At 39.1% G+C, this 20,828-nt stretch overlaps 1 protein-coding gene across 7 annotated transcripts in view; it reads left to right on the forward strand.

Annotated features, from left to right (window-relative positions):
* The window catches only part of Foxp1 (forkhead box P1), a 480,479-nt gene that overhangs the window by 159,670 nt on the left and 299,981 nt on the right, over positions 1-20,828 (forward strand). For 6 of the 7 annotated variants that reach the window (XM_013513674.1, XM_013513677.1, XM_013513676.1 and 3 more), the window contains one exon: positions 8,718-8,778. The gene's annotated coding sequence lies outside the window, so the exon portion shown is untranslated. Of the gene's footprint in view, positions 1-2,655; positions 2,814-8,717; positions 8,779-20,828 lie in introns of those variants that run through there. The other variant, XM_005383777.2, reaches the window with a different exon arrangement.

The following is a 20,828-nucleotide window of genomic DNA, read 5'->3' on the forward strand; positions in this document are numbered from 1 at the left end:
GAAGAGCACAAATGTAGAATGCTTGGGCGATGGTTCATTCTCCTGTGGTGCACAGATTTCCAGTTTTAGTTGGAACCTGACGTCCCTGATGAGAAAACAGGAAACTTACAGTCCTAACCTTATTGAAATCTCTGCCGGGTTTAGTCACTAGTCTGAGGCGACTCCTTCCAATAATGAAGCCATTGTACGCATCATATCTGATCAGTTCTTGAAATGTTTTAGTAAGTCTATCTTACAACATTATAAGAAGATAATCAGCAGCCTTAGAAGGTCCCCATCTGGACTGTAGAGTTCTTTTACTGCAAGATGTTTTGCCTTTTTGAGATAGCTCTCGCGTTTCATCATCTGTTCCGCCGAGATGAAGTGCATATGAAAAGTCAGTGACTCTGACTCCATCTGTTGTTATTATTTTCCGCTGATAATTGGCTTGAACAATGAAATGTCTGTGTCTGAAGCCTTTGAAACTGTACACCCTGTTTATTTTCTGGAGGTCTCCTGCAACTACGCCCCCCTCCAGGCTCCCGCTTTATTTTCTCTCAAGCTTACAGCGAGTGGCGCTTGTGTGAGGGTGACATCTCTGACTCCGTGCATCAGTATGTGTCACTCAGCATCTAAAGCTTGCATACAGATTTTTGTCACAATCACCGTGTCTGTGCTGTTCGCTCCCATATCCAGCGCTCTTCCAGCAAGGAGCTTAGCTGGACCACAATGCATGGATCCCTTACCTGGACTACCATCTTTATTTCACTTTGCTCATTAAAATATTAATTTAGAGTTCAGTATCTAATACCTATGGAATTAGATACCACCTATAATTGTGTAATATATTCAGCGGCATCCAGGTTTGCATGATACAGAGCATTAATATTGGATTCCACTAACAGCACTTCCATTAGCTTGCTTCACCAGTATGAGATATGGATGAGCTGGGAAGTATAACTACCCGCTAGAACTGCCAAAACAGTCATTAGTCGCTCCGTGGGGATGGACAAAGGCTTTTCCACAGTGATGTACTGATTAAATTTTGTTCTATGGTTTGTTTGCATCAAGGTTAGATCACTATCGTCCATGGAGGCAGGTTATCTAACACCTTGTTTAGAAGGTCACTTCAAGGCAAAATAGTGAACAAAATCGAAATCTTCAGTTTCTGCGGAGTCCTTCTTAGAGCACCTGTGTTTTATTCTTTGGGGCCTTCAGAATCTTCTCACTTTGTTTCTCTTTTCTCCAAAATCTTCCATCATATATGTTTGAAGTAGGTTTTTTGGTTTTGTATGTAAAATTTTTAAAAAATCCTTTGACGTGATTATCTTTTATTTTTACAGAATTATGTGACCAGAGACAGTGTTGTGTTAATAAAATAAAATTAGTTTGTGAAATAGAAAGCTGCCTTATTTTGCTTGGCTTTGAGACTGGAGATGCTGTCTCTGAAGCAGGGAAGGATCTGTGCCCTACCCTTTCTAGTGCAAGTATAAGATAGATGCAGCTTGCACACGGCAGTGTTGGATTTGCCCCTGCAGTACTGTGTGGCGTTGGAAAGTAGTAGATGAACATAACCTTATTTATGTTTCCATTGAAATCATTTAATACTGAAAATTTATTAAAAAATAATTGAGTTACTAAACCCAACATGTAGCTGGAATAGAGACTCAGAGGTCAGTTTGAGTTGACTCTCTAAGCTGAGAAAAGGCATTAGAGAATTCCTAGAGCTGGCAATTTTTCTTTTTGCTTAAATTTCTGGGTTCTCAGGACAAATTGTATTGAGGTATGGCATATTTTCTGCCGAAATGGAGAAAATTGTTGACTGTAATTATGTTATTTAATTGAAATTATAAGTGGTTGAGGCCACTCAGTTAAAAGCATCCTTTCTAATATATGGGTAATGTTTTTAAATGAGTGGTCATGGATCGGTGACATTTGAAAGGCAAGCATTTGGGGTATACTTTCGGAAAACTCACAGTATTTCCCTTAAATAATTAGTGAACTGAGGAGTGTAGTCAAGAGGCACTTTGTGTGTGTTTATGGATCTATGTTCTCTAATTACACATGCATGTGTATTATGTGTGCTTACATGTGCACACATACATGCATGTATCGAAGGCTGTCATATTTTATGAGTACATTATACATGTGTGTATTATACAAAGATACATAAATATATGTTTCAAAATATCTTTTATAGGTACAGATAGTTTACAGTGTGTAATTCAGAGAAACAAGAACATATTTCTGTCCTTCAATTGGAACTAAACTGTGTGATTGCTTAAAACTCTGATTGAATATGAGAGTAAATATGAGAGATTTAAATTCAGCGCCCAGCAGAATTCCACTGTGGTATAGCACAGCAAGTTCTCTTTGGAGTAGAACTATATGCCCCCACCCACACCCACCCCAACAGGAGTGAGTTCTTAATTGCTGATGAATGCAATCATTTTAATTGTTATTGTAACAACATAGCATTTAACTGTGTCCTGTGTAGTTGTGTCCCCTGAAGCAGGCGGTGTCCCTGTCAGAGGGAGGACAGGTAGAAGGCACAGCGGGCGTCTGATTGAGCCAGTTATTCATTTGCTGAGTGTTTGTGTTTATGCAAAGGGGCCTCTTCCTGCATATTTAATCTAGAGTAAGGCAGTGGCTTTTGTTGTGTTTAGCCCACATACCTTCAGTCCTTCCTCACACGGCTGCCAGCCCGGGAGCCCTGAGAGCCCCTAGGCTTCTAAGTGCCTCTAGTTTCTTCCTTACAAACTCTCAACTTTCTTCTGTTGTGTGAAGATTGCCTCTCCCGCCCGCCCCAAAGCTTTGCTCCTCATCATGAACGGGTAAGTGTGTGCCAAGCCAAGCTGATACTTTTGTTTCATTTTACAAATGTTGAGAGGCTACTTTGCTGCCCTTCTGGCGCCTCCTGAAAGCAGTCCTGGGTCCTGGGTCTTGGGTCCTGGGCTCCTGTCAGCTGCCGGCTACGTTAAAATAGACAAGTACAGGTGCCTCCTAGGAAATGTAGCTGAATTTTGGGCTGGCAGAGAAAGGCTCTTGGGTACTGGGGGGAATTAGAAAGACAAGAAAGGGAGGAAGAGAGAGAGAGAGAGAGAGAGAGAAAGCAGCTTTATTATTCTTTGTCCTAACCAATCCTGTTTTGTAACTATCCTCCAGATAATGCTGCCATTGTTTGTTAAAAGCCTTCCAACAGTGTGCAAGACCAAACTGTAAGAAAGCAGGGAAACTCTGCGGCTGTATTGTCTATACCCGGGCCAGGGTCCTCCCCGAAGGTCTGTGCCGGAATAGGAAGGGTTTTCTTCTGTGGAAATCAAATCGTCTCTTCATTGATATTAATAGCACACCAGAGATGTTGGCCATCACGCTCAGAAAGGCGGTGGAGAGGGAAGGAAATCTGATCTTGCTGGGGGAAAATGACAGGCTCTTGGCCCCACAGCGGAGGAGACATCCATCCAGGCTCGGCCTGCGTAATGGCATCCTGGCTTAACTGTTTGCTCTAGGAATTTTAATCTTGAGCTGTTTGTTCTACTATCTGGAGTCTTGCTATTTTTTGTTCTTGTATTGTCTTTAGAAAACACCATGCTCAGGGGCTAATGCAATGTTTTTAAAAAGTGAACTTAAAAAGAAAAACCTTACAAATCGATGCACTGTGCACTTTGATCATTCTGGTTTGTGTGTGGGGCGTTCTGCTTTCTTTTTGAGGTCAGAGTGTTTATCATTTCACAAAACAAGTTGCCAAAATGAACGAGGCAAACCGTCCAAGAAAGCTCTGTTCTGTATAAAGATGTTTCAGGGTGCAGGAATGGGGTCCAGGGTCTAAAGGAAGGAGTTTTCGTTTCCAGTTGGCTGTTGCTTCTGTCTGAGTAACTCTTTTCAACAGAAGAGTGTGCTATTCCCCCGCAGGTTGGAAACTGAGAGAATTTAAATAAAATTTCATCAACCTGATTAAAATACGTGGGGACTTGGGTCTTCTTGGGTACAAATCAGTTTAGAGACTTAGAAGCATTTATTAACAGTGAGGCTGCTGAAGGTTTTTAATAATAAAATTACAAATACTCTATCTAATTGTAAGTATATGACTTTTATACTCCGTTTTAAGAGGAAAAATAGTTTTTTTTTCATCAGGGAAAGTAACTCTGTCAGAGCACCTTCTGTGATTAGCGCTATTGTATTCTTAAATTTTGATTGATAGAGATAATAGTTTTCACTTAAAAATACAGACAGGTACTTTAACTTTCCATGACAATAGCTATTTGCATTTCTTTTATCTTTTTGTTTAACATTTGTGGGGGTTGGGATGGATTTGATTATTAACTCTTATTGCACACTAAAGGTAAATCTAAAACAAAGGCTTTGTTAGAGCTTCAAAGGCAAAACAGCAAATATTGTTTTTGGGTTTCAACATATAAAGGCTGTTAAAGGATACCTATAAAATATTTTCACATGACCATGACCAGGGTTTTACTTTTGTGGAAGGTAAGAGTCGTTTTTTCAAACGAGGCAGCCAATGTGGCATTCCTGGGGGACTGTCAGCCTGGAGTGATTTCACGGGCAAGCCTTGGCTGGGTTGTCCACACTTATATGTAAGGTGCCTTAAGTTTTTCTCTACTAGAACGGACCCCAAAACTAACAATTATGATTTGGTCAGGATCCCAGAGAGTGAGGAGGAAGGAATTAAAGTGTTACTGGCAGAGAAAGGAGGAGGTTTGGGACATGCTGCATCCAAGTTAGTATATTTCTTTGGTAGAGACAAGCAAAAGAAATGCAATACCTGTATTTGGAAACCAGCAGACCTGGGTGGGGTCTAGAGTCCCTTCTTAGGGAGACCCGGGCTGCTCCACGGTTTCTTCTTTCTTTTCTGTTTCCTTTCTTCCCCTTTTATTCTCCACTCTGTTTTAATTTCTCTGTTTTTCCTCTTTTCTTCCCATTTTTCATTTCTTTCTCTCTTTTTTTCTTTTCCTCCTTCCCTCCTTTTTCTCTTTGTAAACCCAATCAGTATTTGAAGTTACAAGAAGCTATGGGGGGAAGAAAAACTTTGGGGATTGATTTCACCGTAAGAGGATTTTCTTGTCTTAAGTGCAGAAAATAAAACGATCCTTGTGTTATAATTTTTCAGCTAGTCAAATATGTGTTGATATCCTTCTGTTTTCTAAGAAATCGTTAAAAAAATATGACATGAAAGCCAAAATGAGTTAAGACTCACGACATACTTAAAGAGGCAGTACTTTCTTGGAAATCGGCCCATTTGGATCTGTTTTTACAAATGAAGTCTATGCCGTGCAGTTGGAGGATTTGGGGGCCTGGAAAATTGGAGCCGTGTTCCTGGACTTTGGAGAACGAAAGGGTCCTCTCTCTGGAGTCCTCCTTGCTGGCCCCCTCCTCTTGGGCCAGAGGTTGGCTTTGCTCATCTTCCTCCCCCTTGTGAAACCCATTCACAGTGGATTCTCAACCAGCATTTGTGGGGCTGAAGTTTGAGGTGTCCGTTTTTCATCCTTCAGTGTCGCTTTCGGGTGCTTCTGTGTTGTGAAATACAACGCAGAAGTCCTGATGGAGATCATTTACGTTAGCCGCCATGAATGAAAAGGGGGAAATACATTTAATGGGAAAAATAGAGTATATGATGTTCATTTTTCAGTCTTGTGAAATGAGATCACACCTCCACACTTACCTGTGACTCACTTCCAAGTAGGACCTGCCAGCTGGCACTTTATATTATACATCACACAGATTGAAAGGGGGCAAAGTGTAACATCAAAGCATTTACAATGTAAGGGTGCCACAGAGTTAACCTCCCAACTTAGGGGGAGGGGCTGTGGAGGTGGAGGTGCAGGAAGGCGCAGGCACACTGAGTTTCTAGCCTTAGGAGTGGCAGCTGGACTGTGGCATCTTGTCATGGTCTGTGTGGTCACCATGTAGCTGCAGGTAAATGGTACTACTGCAATCAGTAGTGAAAAGCCTGTGGAACAAGTCTAGTGTTCACAGGATCTTAACTGTTACAGAGAACGACAGAAAGGAAAATAAGTCATTTCTATATACTGTATCCTTAGCTCACTTTTAAACCTAAAAGCAGTAGGAAAGTGAAAGAAGAAAACGAAAAGCAATTTGTGTGGTGACAGCATTTTTAAAAAGACAAGTGGGCTGGAAGGGAATGTTTTTTTCTTACCCTTTATCTTTTTAAATTTAAAAGCTTTACATAATCATTTAATTTTAGTTCTCGTACTTGTACTACCAGTAAGCATACATGTAAATAGTTGATATATTTGATTAAATATAGTTTTAGAAACGGAAGTTTTACTTTTTGGAAAAAAACAGAATTCAGATTTTTCTCTTAGTTATGGATTTCCGATTCTTCTAAGCTTCTCAGGCCCTTTCAGGTCCCAGCCGTACCCTCTAATTTTCTTGTCTGTTATATTGACACATTTCATTTAATTTAGCATGATGGCAAACAGCTGTTGAACTATTAATCTTTTCTCAGCAAAACTAGAAAAATACCTTTTAGATTACTTTGCTAATAGATACTTTTTCTGAAAACTAAAATCAACAGAAATAAATTAATGAGTGGTCAAATGTACATGCGCATTAAAATTTATGGAATATAGTTTATATCCTGCTGCCAATTTTTTATGTATAAGTGAAAATTAAATACAGTCACTTTTGTATTGCTTTAGCACGCGTGAGTTGGAGGGTCAATTGTATAATTTTATTAACTCTTAGAAAAAAAATTACACTTGTGAAATCTGAGGGTGAGCCAACTTCTAGTTTTGTTCTGTGTTCACTCACTCATTGTACTGTGTAAATAGGCAAGCAGAGAAACAGGACTAGCCCTTGCCTGAAAACGGTCTGCTGGTTCAAATGCAGCACTAGAGATAATTTTACTCAAAGTAGGCATTTTCAGCAGGTTTTTTTTTTTTTTTTTAAATTAAATTTTAATGAGGTCCAGTTGTTTGCCAGGCCTATTTGATAGCAAATCTCATCTGCATTGCAAAGTCAAATACTATAGGTCTGACTGCCAAACGTGGAAAAAATAGACATAGCTCAATAGATAAACACAAATTAGTCTAAAGCACACGCATCAGAAAACATCTCAAGTGAAAAAGGAGAGAGAAAAGGGTCTTCTTGCTTGGAATCGGGTGGGGGCTGCCAGAGCTCACTGGCTTTACATTGAAGATCTGGTGAGTGCCGAATGGTGAAGTTTTTAGTTTTATGCTGTGCGCGGGGGAGTGGGGCTGCCTTGTGGATCTCTGCTTTACCTGAGGACTTGCCCATCCCCGCTGTTTTCCTTTCTTAGTACCACTTACCCTGGAACAGAGTTCTCACCACTACAGAAACCAATCCTGGGCCATACATCAGCAGTAAAGCGCACGATTTTCATTTTCAATTTGAATTGTTTTGTGTAAAAACAAAAAGGTTTTGGGCAGGTTGCAAAAGAGTAATTTTAAGACCCTGAGCTAGGGTTTTCCCCCACCCAAATGATGAACATTTATGGTGAAAACTTCCCATTTCCTCTTACAGTAAACATGAAAATTATGATTTCACTCAGAGTCTGCATCTTTTTCCAATCTTAATGGCAAGAATCTGCTTACACTTGCTTGTGGAAATGTCATAAATTGGCCTCAGATCAATTCCTCAAAGATAGTACACACCCAAGTGCCACTTTAAAATTTTTAGCCCTGGTGAGATTTTATTCTTCTTAAGAATGTTTGCCTTTCTACATCCAAGGCTGATAGCAGAGGGATGAGCAGGGATATATTCATATAAAATTAAAACCACTTAATTACATATTGTTCTGAAGAGCGAGCAAGAGGATATTAACATTTTAGTAAAATCATGCTATGATTTCATCATCTTAAAAAATTACATGAGCATTTGGTCAATGGGTGTGGAACGAATCCTGTACCCAGTTAGTAACTTGATCTAAATTAATAAACAAATGTTTTTCTTTTCGCTTGTGCCATATGTTGATCCCAGTTCCATGGGCAGAAAGAGGCAGCTTGTGATGTTTCTTAAAGGATTACACACTATTTTGCATAAGGGAGTCTGCAGATGCAGGAGTACATGTGGGGTAGAATGTGTTGCATGCTTTCTTTGTGTTTTAGGGAGCTTGGTTTCAAGTGTTTATTTCATCTGACACGAACCATTTTTATTTAACTTACTAGATCTGGTAGATACATGCTAAGTGAAAAACATTCCGTGAGCAGCTTTCACCGGCAGTGCTCCATCCCCTCCCCTCCCCAAAGTGAAAATTGTGGTGCTTTTATTCATTTTGAAAGGTCCACAGTGCCATAAAGCATCTTGTCTATAAGAACGGACTCTCATGAAGAGGAAAAAAAAAAAATAAGCTTCTGCTTTAATTAAATTAGAGATGTTGTAAATATGGACCAAACAGAGACATGTTCTAGTAGCAGCCTAGTTTCCAAAAACAAAGACCTATGAGTTTCATTATTCTGTATAAAAAATAAATTGACAAGACAAAAAAGTGAGAGAAATTTCATACCTGAAGTTTGAAATGTTTTACTTTGACTTTTTCTATTTAAATTGATTATGTTGTCTTGAAGAGCTCAAAGACCTGAGGTCCAGATACATGGAGATCCTGTGCTTATTTTTATGAACTCTGAAAGTTATTTGCCCATAAGTAGAGATCCTTTATTATTTTGCCTGTGTAAATCCCTAGCAGAGGTGGTGGCTCCTTCTCTTGACACTCAGATTTTGATGTTCTCTTTTGCTTTCAGGCTGAGAAGTGACCTTTTGAGGTGACTATAACTGAAGATTGCTTTACAGAAGCCAAAAAAGGTAAACACAAACGTGAACAGTGAAATCCTATCTAGAACAGTATCTGTCACCTTCAACAGTATTTTAATGTGTTTGTTTTCTGATCTGTATTTATCAAAGGTATATGTATTTATTTGTGTGTAAGTATGTTGGGAGCATATTTTCAGACACTCTTAAGAACTAGTCATCCTCAGCACGCCCCCCAAAATACCACCCAACTTTCCTGTTTATTGAAGCTGAACCTTATTTTTTGCTCGTCATTTTGGTAGGTTTAAAGTTGGAAAAGAATATTCACATCACAAAAGTGGTGATTCATAAAATTAACTTGCTCCTGGCAAGAGTAACGCATGTCAGTGTTCTGTGCTGAAGTGGTGTCTTCCAGTTGATGTTCATCTGGCGGCTTTATAATCACCTTCCTTCAGAAATTAATAGTCAGGCGCCATAGCAACACGCCACACTGATGCGACTGCTGAGCAGCGTGGGGCGCATCCCTGTACTTGTCAGCGCCAGACTGCCTTGTTCTCTTGACCTTGCTTGAAAATCAAATGAGTACTTGATTTTAATATTAGAAGTTCTCAGAGAGACTAACGTAACCTGATGAATTAAACCTAAATTTAATTGTCTCAAATGTACTTTTTCAGGGGGAGACTTAAAAGCACTTGGATTAAAATGGTTATAGATGCTACCTGTTTACTTGGTTTCAAAAAGTATCTCTTTCATAAGGGCAGTGATCATCTCACGCAAGCTAATCTTGCAGGCTGTTTTAACTTTGGTGTTTCTCAAGTAGTAGCATCTTCATTTGATTTTTGAATGTACTGGTAAGATGCAGACTTCTTGCTCTTTAGTGGAATAGGTTTTTTGTAGGACTTTTGTAATGTGACAGTTGTTTGTCAGTTTTTAATCTCACCTAGGTTTTCTCTTGTTGTTCTAGAGTGCATTATAGATTATATAGATTATATATATTTGTTTTACATTCTGGGACATTTTTATTTGGGCCAAAAAACTCAGATTTGCTTCATTTCATGTTGTTTAAATTAAACCTTTGCAAGAAGTACCTGATTGTCTTCTAAGTAGGAGAGATAGCTACTTCAGGTATTTCAGTATAGAAAAGATTAGTCCCAGCTAGTACTTCAGGTTATATCAGGCCATAGCAAACCTTAGGGCAAAGTACTTCCCTTTGCTGCGACTCAGCTTTTCAATCTTAGTCTGTAAACTTTTCAGCCAATGTGTTTAGTAAGTGTTTCCCACTTTGGGGGCCATTTGGCCCCTCTCACAGCCACTGGTTGGCTGTCTCTGGTCTCTGTGATCTCTTAGTGTGATCCTAGTCCAAGATAATCTTCACATGAAGTCCTGACAAGTATTTAACTCATCTTAGGCTATTAGCAGACTTGCTGGTGAAGCTAAAAATTGCGATTTAACAAAGCTGGAAAAATGGTTGGAAAAATGAAAAGTGTAGCTCAAGAGTAACCTTACCTGAATGGCTCCACATCAGAGCTTCATTGATAGGTTTTCATTGCAATCCCCTGGGAGCTTGAGTTATTTTTCTTCTGCCTCATTATCTTTATGTCACTGCTTAAACTCATTTCCTAGAAATGAAAATGTGATTTTTTTCTCAGTTCTACGGTGTTGTTCAAACTTAAGTATATCATGAGTCAAAGGAAAATTTTGGGGGGTGAAGAAGCCTGTAGGAATTTGTTATTAGCATTGATGGAGAGATGAACTAGTTTTTAAATTTTCTTTGTAATCATTCTCAAGTGTATGCTCTAATATATCTTTTACTGTCCTGTAAATAAACTTTCCTCCCATAAACATCCTGGATCCTAAAAAGTATTTATTCTTCTGATGCCTCCTTTCATGACACAAAGTTGAAGGAGAAACCCATATAGTTTTTCTCTTTGACTTGACTACGAAGGACCTCAGGACAAAAGTAGGAGTGATGTAGTTTTTCTCAGTTTCTGCTTTTGTTGTTTTATTTATTTTTATTCTTTATACATAATCTTTACTTTTTTTTTTACCACCAGTGAACATTTTATTGCTTAACTTTTTTTTCATGATTCCTTCCATGTTTTGACCAAGATTCCAAGATTTTGAAAAAATAGTGATATGTAGATCTTAATAAGAAAACATTTTATGTAAGTTTAACCTTCAAACTCCAGAATCATTCAGAGACAATTCCTGTATACCTTATATATCCTACCTCTTGTATACAAGAGAAAAGATTTTCTTAGAAATATAAAATGATAAAAGATGTATTAAATGAACGTTGTAGTTAGTATTTCTTCCTGCCAATCCTTAAACCAGTGATGGACAGAAAATAGCCCGCCTTTTACACTACAAGAAAAATGGTTAGGTATCAGGTGCTGAGGGCTTCTTCATAAATACCACACCCCAGATTTGCAGTCTAGAAGTCATTAACAGTCAGTATGGATGCAAATAAATATGCCAAATAAACACCATGGGAAGAACTGGTTATATGCATTAAAGTGGCCAGCAAATGTAGAAAACCAGATAAAGCTATTTTTAAAATTTAGATTCAAAGGCTTGAAAAATCATAAATAACAGTCATCATAGTTGATAGTGATATAACAATTTTCTTCCAAGTAGATCAGAGCACTTTACAAAATGGGTCTGGTTGCTGGCATTCCAGAAAGGTAGCTGGCAATTATTAGAATCCCTGCTTTACAAACAGAGAAAGCTGTAACTTAGCTGGGGTCATCGAGAATGTCACGATAGAAACCAAAAAGAGAACTTCTAGTCCTGAGTATTTTGACCTGATTCTCTCCTGGCTGTTGCGGCTTGATGATTTCTTAAAGTTTTACGTGGCTTTTTCTCCCTGCTCTCCCTCCCCATTTCACCCCTGACAGTTCACTCCCACATTTGCTTAAAATTCAAACCCAACTTGTAAAACTTACCATTTTATATTGAGTTCTGAATGGCAATGAGAGATAAAGTTCTATGATTACAGGTAAATGTTATTTTTAAACACCAGGCATCTTGAACTGAAGCTTCACATTTAACATATTGTTTTTTTCTAATGGTCAACTTATTTGCGAGGGAGTTAAACAATCTAAAAGGCTGTTTACTTACTGCCATTTTTCTTCCAACCCCAGTTTGAGCTGTTTCATGGGTATGGGAAGGTCCTATGATACACATAAACATTTCATTCATTATGGGTTACATATGACAGTTTACTTCTTGATTAAAAATAAAACTAAAATAGTATTCAGGTGTTTGAAATAAAATGCTTCCTTTCAAAGTATATATTTGCATGATTGAACTGTTTATTTAATGATGGTAACAATTTTAAGTTAACCCCATTCAAAATGATCGTTTTTTAAAAATAGCCTTCAGCATTTGAATTATCTATGAATTCATGAAGTTGTTTGATGATGCTTTGTGGGAAGGTCTTCACTGAGTTGTCAGGTCACCATATTGGCAGGAAGGGGCAGATCAGCCAACTCTTTTAAGCGTTCAAATGCTCTTGTCTGCAAAACAAACAACACCCTCATCTGAATTAAAACAATTGGGATAGAGACTAGGCTGATGTAACAGAGAGGCCCCAACATGCAATAACTTCAATAAAGTAGCAATTTGTTTTTCTCATAGAGGAGTCTGGCCAGTCTAGTTTGGCCGGACAGGTTCTTTGCCCTTGTGTTCTCTACCCTTGGGGCTCTGTCCTTATCCACCTGGGTGAAGCTGGGTCATTACTGTGCCATGGAGAAGTCCAAACCAAGTCATTTTCTTTTAAATTGTATACATCATACTTCTTGTGACTTAATTGGTGACCTTAGGGTTATATGGCTTCAGTAAGCGTCAGAGGCTGTTGGGAAACTTGGATGGCCAGGAACCTAAGACAAATTGGAGAATTCAATTAGAACACAGTTTAATTAGGACACAACTTCTTGATTAGCTGAGATGCTCCAATCCGATAATCTCATTCGTGCTTTTATCCCTATAGTTTACATTTATTTATTTTTTGTTTGTTTGTTTGATTTCATTTTTCTCTGGTACCGGGAACCGAACTCACGACCTTACGCTTGCCAGGCAGGCGCTTTGCCGCTGAGCTAAATCCCCAGCCCTTACAGTTTACGTTTATACACATCAGTTCTCACCACAGTCGTTTACTGGTGGTTCTGTGCTAGGTGCTAAGGTCATAACCACTGTGCAAGAAGGACATAGTCTCCATCCTCACAGTTTATGTTATAGAAGGGAAGATGTACAGGAGTGATGGTATTAGGACGGTGAAATGTTGCTATGACAATGGGTTCTATAAGGGCAAAAGAGGTTTCCAGGGTTGTAACTTCACAGTTACACAGAAGCTATCTGTGATCAGTTTGATTTTCTTGTACCTTTCCGAGCAATTCTGATGTGAATATTACTGAGCGTGGTGATTTTTTGTTAACAACTTTATGGAGATTTTAATTTATATACAGTATAATTCACCAATTTAAAAAAATACCATTCACTGGGTTTTAGTACATTCACTGAGTTTGCAACTACTTTGACTAGTTTTAGAAGGACTCCTCACCCACGAAAAAAGAAACCCTCCTATTAATTAGTAGTCATCTACCACTCTTCCCTCCGCTCAGCCTCTTGGCAATAACTAATTACTTTCTCTCCACATAGATCGTTCTACTCTGAATCTTTCATATAAGTGCAATCCTGCACTAGGTGGCCTTTTCGACTGGCTTCTTTCACTTAGCATCATGCTTTCAAGCTTCACTCGAGACATGTAAAAGTCTAACTTGCTTAAATTTTATAAGTTCTTACTCCTAAATCCAGTAGGGTAGTGGCATACTGTATCCTAAGAAGGGACAGAATTCAGGAAAGAAATTATATTTTTTTGTGCCGTGGGTATTTCCACAGAATTGATGTGGCCTCTCAACAGTTAAACTTCCGAATTTAAATGTTTGCATTTTAAGTTAGCTGTTTTTAAACATTGTTAGCCATAATGCTAAACGAAGTTACTCTGTAAACAAGAGCTGTCTCTTTTTGAATGTTAGTTTGAAAGAAAAAAAATTTTAAATATTGATTTCCAGAGAAATATGCTCAATAGAGTTCGTTTTCCAGCAGAAGTCACTTGTTGAAATGTACATGAAGGCATATTTAGGAGTAAAGACAATATTTGCAGCAATTATCAAGTAGCCATATTTTGCACAGTGAACAATCAAAAATACAAAACCAAATAACAAATGGTTTTATCTGTGCTTTTCAATGATGTTTTTGCTGTTCCATCTGCCAAGGGCACACATTTCACAGCTCTTCACCTTGAGCATTTTCAGAAGTCCTCACATTAGGTGGCAACTTGTCAACGTCACAGAGGTGTGGGAAATACTACCTTGCTTTGGCAGTGCAAAGCCTGAAAACGTGGTGTGTAAGTATACAAGAACAAAGCCCCCTAAAGGCTAGCATGCTCGTGTTAACCTTGTGGGCATTCTTCCTCAGTATTAGTAATGCCCAGGCAGGACCTCACAGGCACATCCAGGACAGAATCCTAGTTTACGAGTTGATACCTGTAGTAATAGTTCTGCTAGGGTTGAGTTTGGACCTGATGTTTGATAGTGCGGTTTTCATAAAAGACTACTGGTGATTGGGACTTTGTACGTATGAAATGAAGATTAATCATTTGTTTGTTTTTCTTTGTTGTTGATCCGAACTATAATACTTCTAAGGCCTCTGGATAAAGGGTGATGGCAGAAAAATGCAAACCATGAACTCTTTCTACTCTATTGAAACCTATTCTTTTTGAAGTACGAAAATCATGCCGTTCTCCCATTGAGTTTTGTATGTTAGTATGTATGGAGCATATAATTAAAAGTAATTATATGTTTGGTTCACTATCCAACAGTGTGATAAGTTATATAAAATTGCTTTTAATTAAAAAAGCAAACTGGCATCACCGGGTGGACTGAGGTTATTGCAGTCTGTGGGCTGGTACAGTAGTGTCAAGAGCCCATCTTTCCCTCCGGTCCTCTCTTCTCTCAAGGTTGGTCTGTTCGCCTCACAGACTCCAGAGCAGTCTCTGGCGGCCAGAGGAAGGGTCGTGAAATCCAATCACTACACATGACATACTTTGAAGTTGATTTGGACTGGTGGTTTTGAAAGTGAGCATTGGGACCAATTTGTGAATTAGGGAATCCACTCAGTGGGTTGTCCTCAAAACTGTTTTTAAATGGGACAGCATAAAGTGCAGTACAATTTTAAAAATTCAAGAGTACACCCCATATAGTAATGATTTTATGTGTATGTAAAGTTTTTTTAAGCACAAGAGCACTGTCTTTGCAATAGAAACGAATTGATCTTGTAGGTTGTGCTGATGGCTTTATTTGTCAAATCACACATGTTACTGAATGTCTGCTCTGCCCTGTCTAATGTGGGAGCCAGTAGCCATACGTGGCTGTTGAGCCCTTGCAGTATGGTTAGCAAGAACTTACATGTGCTCTAAGTGTTAAATTCAGGGAGTGTTTTCCCAGTTTTGCATGGAAAAAGAATAAGAAATGTTTGTAAATATTTCTCTGTGGATTATATATTGAAAGGGTCTTTTTGGATGTATTGGGTGAAATAAATTATTAAAGGTCATTGGAGCTGTACCTTTTAATTTTTACAAATATTGTCCCTGTGAACCATGGGTAGGCCTCACATTTCTGTGGACAGTGTTGCTTGCAATGGTGGGAATACAGCAGTGCACAACAGCTACTTAACCTGCTCATGACCCTAAGAGGTGGAAAGGAGAGAAACATCATAAATAAACATACGCTGATAGGTGCTCTGGAGGAAATACGGAAGGATAAGGGAGGTAAGATGGTCGGAGGGAGAGACTGCACCTGTAAACAGCGTGATCCAAGTAGGTCTTACTGTCAAGCCCATGACACTTGAACAGAGATGGGGGTGTTCTAAATAAACCCAGTCTGCCAGCATCTGAACCAAGGCCATCTCGGGTTGGAGTGGTAGGAGCCAAGGTCTAGAAGTATCAGGGCCGGACTGAGAAGGACATTGAAGCTCGTTGTACTTGTAGTGAAGTGGAACCTTTAAATGTTTTTAAAAAGGGGCAGTAAGTGACTCCGACTTTAGCTGGATCAGTCTGGACACTGTTTGGAAAATGGACTGTAGATGGGTGACACTACAGCAGGGAGATCTGTTAGAAGGCCTCTGTGTAATCCCAGAGGGAGATGATGTTGACCAGGATCCTGATGGCAGTGGAGGTGGTTAGCAGTCGTTAAACTGTGAATTTATATAAGGGATAGGCAGAAAATTTTCTAGTGTAAAGGTGCGGAGATTGAAAGAGCTGAGTCATGAGTGACTGCAAGCCTTTTGTCTGAGCAATTAGGTTTTATCACCAGGACTGACTGGTGGGTTCTTATAGGGAGAAACAGAGAAGTGAGGTTGAAGGCTAAAAGCAGCTGCCAAAAGTGGCACTGCCATTGGCTGAAGTAGGGAGCCCCTGGGGTGGACAGTGTTGGGTGGAAGAGGGAAGATGAGGCATTGGAGATTGGAGCTGTGTATTCACCCAGGTTGAGATGTCAGTGTGGGAATTTGGATATGTAGCTCTAGAAATACTTTAGTTAGGGGGCTATCAGTGGAGACTGCAGCAGCATGTAAGTGATCAGTGAGGGCATGAAACTGGATGAGCACACCAAAGACGCGGTGGTGTAGAAAAACAAGAGAAGGACTCTGAAGTCTGTGTTCTGAAGCCAGTACTACTAAAAGTTTTGAGCATAGGATGATGAGAAGGAAAAGCCAAAGATGGGAAAAGTAGGGCTTGGGAAACCAGAAGCCTATCCAGAAAAGGGTTTCAGAGGATAGTCAGTGTGTCAGATGTTAAGAGGTAAAAAAAAAAATGATGAAAAAGGAATGACCATGGGGTTTGTTTATGTATATGCCATTGATGACCTTAACTAGAGACCAAAGTATTGGAATCTTAATTCCCTAACACTACCTGACTCCATGTAACTACCCATGTGTTTTGAAATTAAGTGGCTTCCATCATTTTTTCCTGTTTTTTTAAGGTTACCATATTTGCCGCTAGCCTTCCACCCCTCGTTTGTGAAGTTTGTGTCACAGGGCGGTCCGTGATGAGAGAAAAGCAGAGGACTCTTGTGCACTCTGTTCCGTTCCCCCCGTTGTCTAATCCGGTGGATTGTCAGTTTGGAATTCAAATAAAAGGCAGGGGAAAGAGAGGATGCATCTATATTTCTACCTTAGACTATATTGATTTTAATCATCTAAAGTGCATCACAGCTTGTTGTGGTTAACGTAGTCTGTGGATTAGTAAAGTACTAGTTTGAGCCACAAGTCTGTCTGTCACCTTTACCTTATACTAATCTGGGTAGTCTTTGATGGGCTCATCCACCTCTCAGATTAACTAAGAGCATCAGAGTTTCTGGTTTGTTCAAAAATGCTGAAACACAGTTGAACATTTTCAGGACTTCTGAGCATGTCTCAGATCTTCAAACCTCTAGGAAATGGCAGATAAACTAATGAAAGACAGATCCTAGAAGTATTTGGGCACTGCATATTATTAAGGTGATGTTGGATGAGGAAAAGATCCCTCTTTGTGGTTGTTATAAATGTGCTACTGAATTTTTCCATTATAAAAAAAGTCACTAAAGGAAATTTGGAAAGTAAAAAAAAAAAAAAAAAAACATGGGAAGAAAAATTCCATTGGTAACTGCACGTAAACAAGTAATTCTCCCTTTTTCCTATATTCTCCCATTTTTTTTAATAGAAATGCTTGTGTGCAGTTGTATTGTAGATCTTACTTTTGTTTCCAGCTCCTTTCCTTAAAATACCATGAGTATTTTCCAAATTTTTACTTCTTATTTCTAGACTTAGTCTTAGGTCTTCCTTGTACCTACAGCCAGTTTGTTGTCTGTTTCTATGGTGCTAGGTATGTAGATTGTTCTCCGTTCTGTTGATTGCCCGTGTCTGCTAAGTGTCTCCAGACAGTATAGTGCCTCAAATTACTTTTAAAAGAATGTTGAGATGTAGATTACCAGTGTCTCCCACCTTCGTAAGTAATATTAAAATCAGTCTGAGGCATATCACATCATTCCTTGGCACTGAGTGTGTGTTCCAGAATCACACGTGGTACAGTTTGTATCAACTTTGTTTATAGCAGTTCTAGACAGTAACTTGCGAGGCATTTTTCTTTGTGACCCGAATTCTTTCTTGATATTTTCCTCCATCCCCAGCTAGATTTGCAATGTGCGAGAATGGAACCTTGAGTCCTTCTGTGGGAGAGCCATTCCTACTCCTGTTGTTTTAGTATCCCAAGCATCATGGATTCTTTTGTCCCAGAGCAAGCCATTAGTGTACTTTGTTTGTTGTTGTGTCTGCAAATTTTCAAGTTGAGTTTCATCAAGGTTACCCTGGAAAATTAGAAAATACTTACAGCTTATAGAGTAGAAAACTTAAATTCTCATCTTGGCCAGACCTTAGTAGTAAGTCATTCATTGATGAGGCAAACACTTAGTTCCGGTGAGTTCACCATGTTCAAAACTGAGCTGTGTACCTGGGGGAACCCCACCCTTTCCTTGGCAGTGATGACCTCATCTGTTCTGCAGTCTTCAAGTGGCCTCTCAGCAGAATGTGCTTAGATCTGGAGATTCAGAGAACATCAGGGAAGATCAGACTTCTCTAGCCTGCTTCTCGTAATTTACCAACGATGGAGCTGAGACCTAGCAAAGGAAATGATGCACGCTCTGCCACTGTGTCACTGTCCCTGGCCATGTTGGGAGCCAGTCCCCGGTTTTTCCACTACACCCCTTCCTTCCTTTTGTGCTATAATGCCTCAAAGAAGTAGAAACATCAAAATTTGCCTGTTAAATGGCTGCCTATTAAAAATATAATAAAATGAAAGCCAAAATTTACTTTTTTTGTTTGTTTGTTTTTTTTCTATTTCCAGGAATCAAACTCACGATCTTGCGCTTGCCAGGCAGGCACTGTGCCCCTGAGCTAAATCCCCAGCCCCAAAATTTACTTTTTATGTAGATGGCCCTTTGTGGATTTCATTTCTCCAAACTGTGTTAAGGGAATTGGCAAGTGTTTCAAAATATGAAGTAGGAAAAGCGTCAGCTAAAAATGTTTAGCTCAGAAAAGGTCCACTTTTGCCCCTCCCCGACCCCGCCTCTTTCTCCTTTCTCTAAAGCCTGATTTTGCTTTTAAACAAAGCTGCAGCATTTGATGAAGGTATGTAGAAAGTCACAGTTCTTTGCAGGTTGACTACTACTTGCGTATTTTGAGTAGTTGAGTTTTGTATAGCGTGAGAGTTTAGGTGTATGCCCTGTCCTTGTGTGACCGAGTTATACACATGAATTCCTTCTATGTGACATGCACTCAGCCTGGAAGAGGAGACTGATGTTCGGCTTGTTGTTCTTAGGGTGCTTATGCTCTCAAATCTGATTCCCTCTAGTTCTGGAATAGGGTTGACATTCTTTCTATATCTCCTGGGAGATTACAATACTTAGCCATGTAGAATTGTCATCAGAAGAGGCATACAGTGTTACTAGGTAAGTTCTTACTATAACATTATGAGTTATGCATGCATTATAATTTCATATTTATGTGTATATTATATATTGAAGATATATATGTGTATATTCTATTAGAATAGGAAGTTCTTATGAACTTGTTTTTTTAATTGTATATGTAAAAACAGCCCACTACACGTGATTTTAAGTGATAGTAAACAAATAGAAAAATATTTACACTTCTTATCCAGAGAATAGCATATATATTTCCTTCCTTTTTTCATTGAAAGTGCATATATTTAACAAAATTGCAGTCCTGAAATACATAGAATTACATATTTTTAAAATTTCATATTACACACTAAGAATTTTCCTTTTTCATGAAGTAACCCCTGTTTTTGGTGGTCCTAGGATCCAGTTAGGGCCCCGTACATACTAGATGCAGCAAGCCCTCTGCCATTTTCAACATGCAGAGCCAAGGAAGCATTCTTTTTTTTTTTTCTTCCGGTACCAGGAATCGAACTCATGACCTTACACTTGCCAGGCAGGCGCTGTGCCGCTGAGCAACTGCATACTACATCATCCTTTTTCATGTAATAAAATCTAACTATTCATCAGTGCTGAGTTTGGAGACTGTGTTTAGTTCTTCTCTAATACGTTGTAATGGGTGCATCCATACCCACATGTTTGTTAATTTTCATATATTCTAGAAGAGGATATCACAGTGAGGAAAGTTAAAGCACTCTGGGAGGCTGAGGCAAGAGGATGGAAACTTAGCAACTCCAGGGCAGCTTAGTGAGACCTCGCCTCACTATTACAAAAATGTAATAAATAAAACTTTTTAAAAGCTCAGGATGCAGCTCAGTCCAAAAGCCCTGGATTCAACCCCTAGAATTGGGAGAAAAAAAGTTATGGAACTTACATATTTTCCATGTCTTGCCATCTTAGTTTTTGTTTTTTGTTTTTTTGTTTTTTAATTTTTTTTGTTTGTTTTTTTTCCGGTACTGGGTAGCGAACTCACGACCTTGTGCTTGCCAGGCAGGCACTCTGCCACTGAGCTAAATCCCCAGCCCCGCCATCTTAGTTTTTAAATGCCACCAGTTTACATTCCTGGCAGTACTAGATGAGAGTGTTCATTTCAGTTCAGCTTGAACAACAGTGAGTTTTATCACTGAAATCATAAGAGAAAAAGTATCTAATTTTTTTTTTTTCAGTTTTTTTTGTTTATAAGTAGAGTCTGGAAGTTTTGTTTGTTTCTTTAGGCTGTTTACATTTCTTTTTTAAATTGTTCATAATTTTCAGAGTAGCCAGAGCTTGAAAGGATGGGGACATGAAGGAAGCCATGGTTCTGAGAGAGAAATTAAGGGATCCCACCTTTGGGAGCTGCTAGACCAGTGTTCACAAAGCACTGGAAGGTGTATTTCATTCACCAAGTCATTAGAGTGCTATGGTGCCCTGGATGTCAGTGAACGTAAAAGAAAAGTTTTTCTGTGAATGGGGTCGATGATGCCCCTTGTTTTGTAGTGAAGGTAAACTGACCAATCTGCAGGAAGCTCCTAGCACTGTGAGAGCCAGCTGCGGCTGCTATTCTTCCTTCTGCTG

The sequence above is a fragment of the Chinchilla lanigera genome, unplaced genomic scaffold (assembly GCF_000276665.1).
Source record: "Chinchilla lanigera isolate Chin_1 unplaced genomic scaffold, ChiLan1.0 scaffold00020, whole genome shotgun sequence".
Lineage (NCBI taxonomy): Eukaryota > Metazoa > Chordata > Mammalia > Rodentia > Chinchillidae > Chinchilla > Chinchilla lanigera.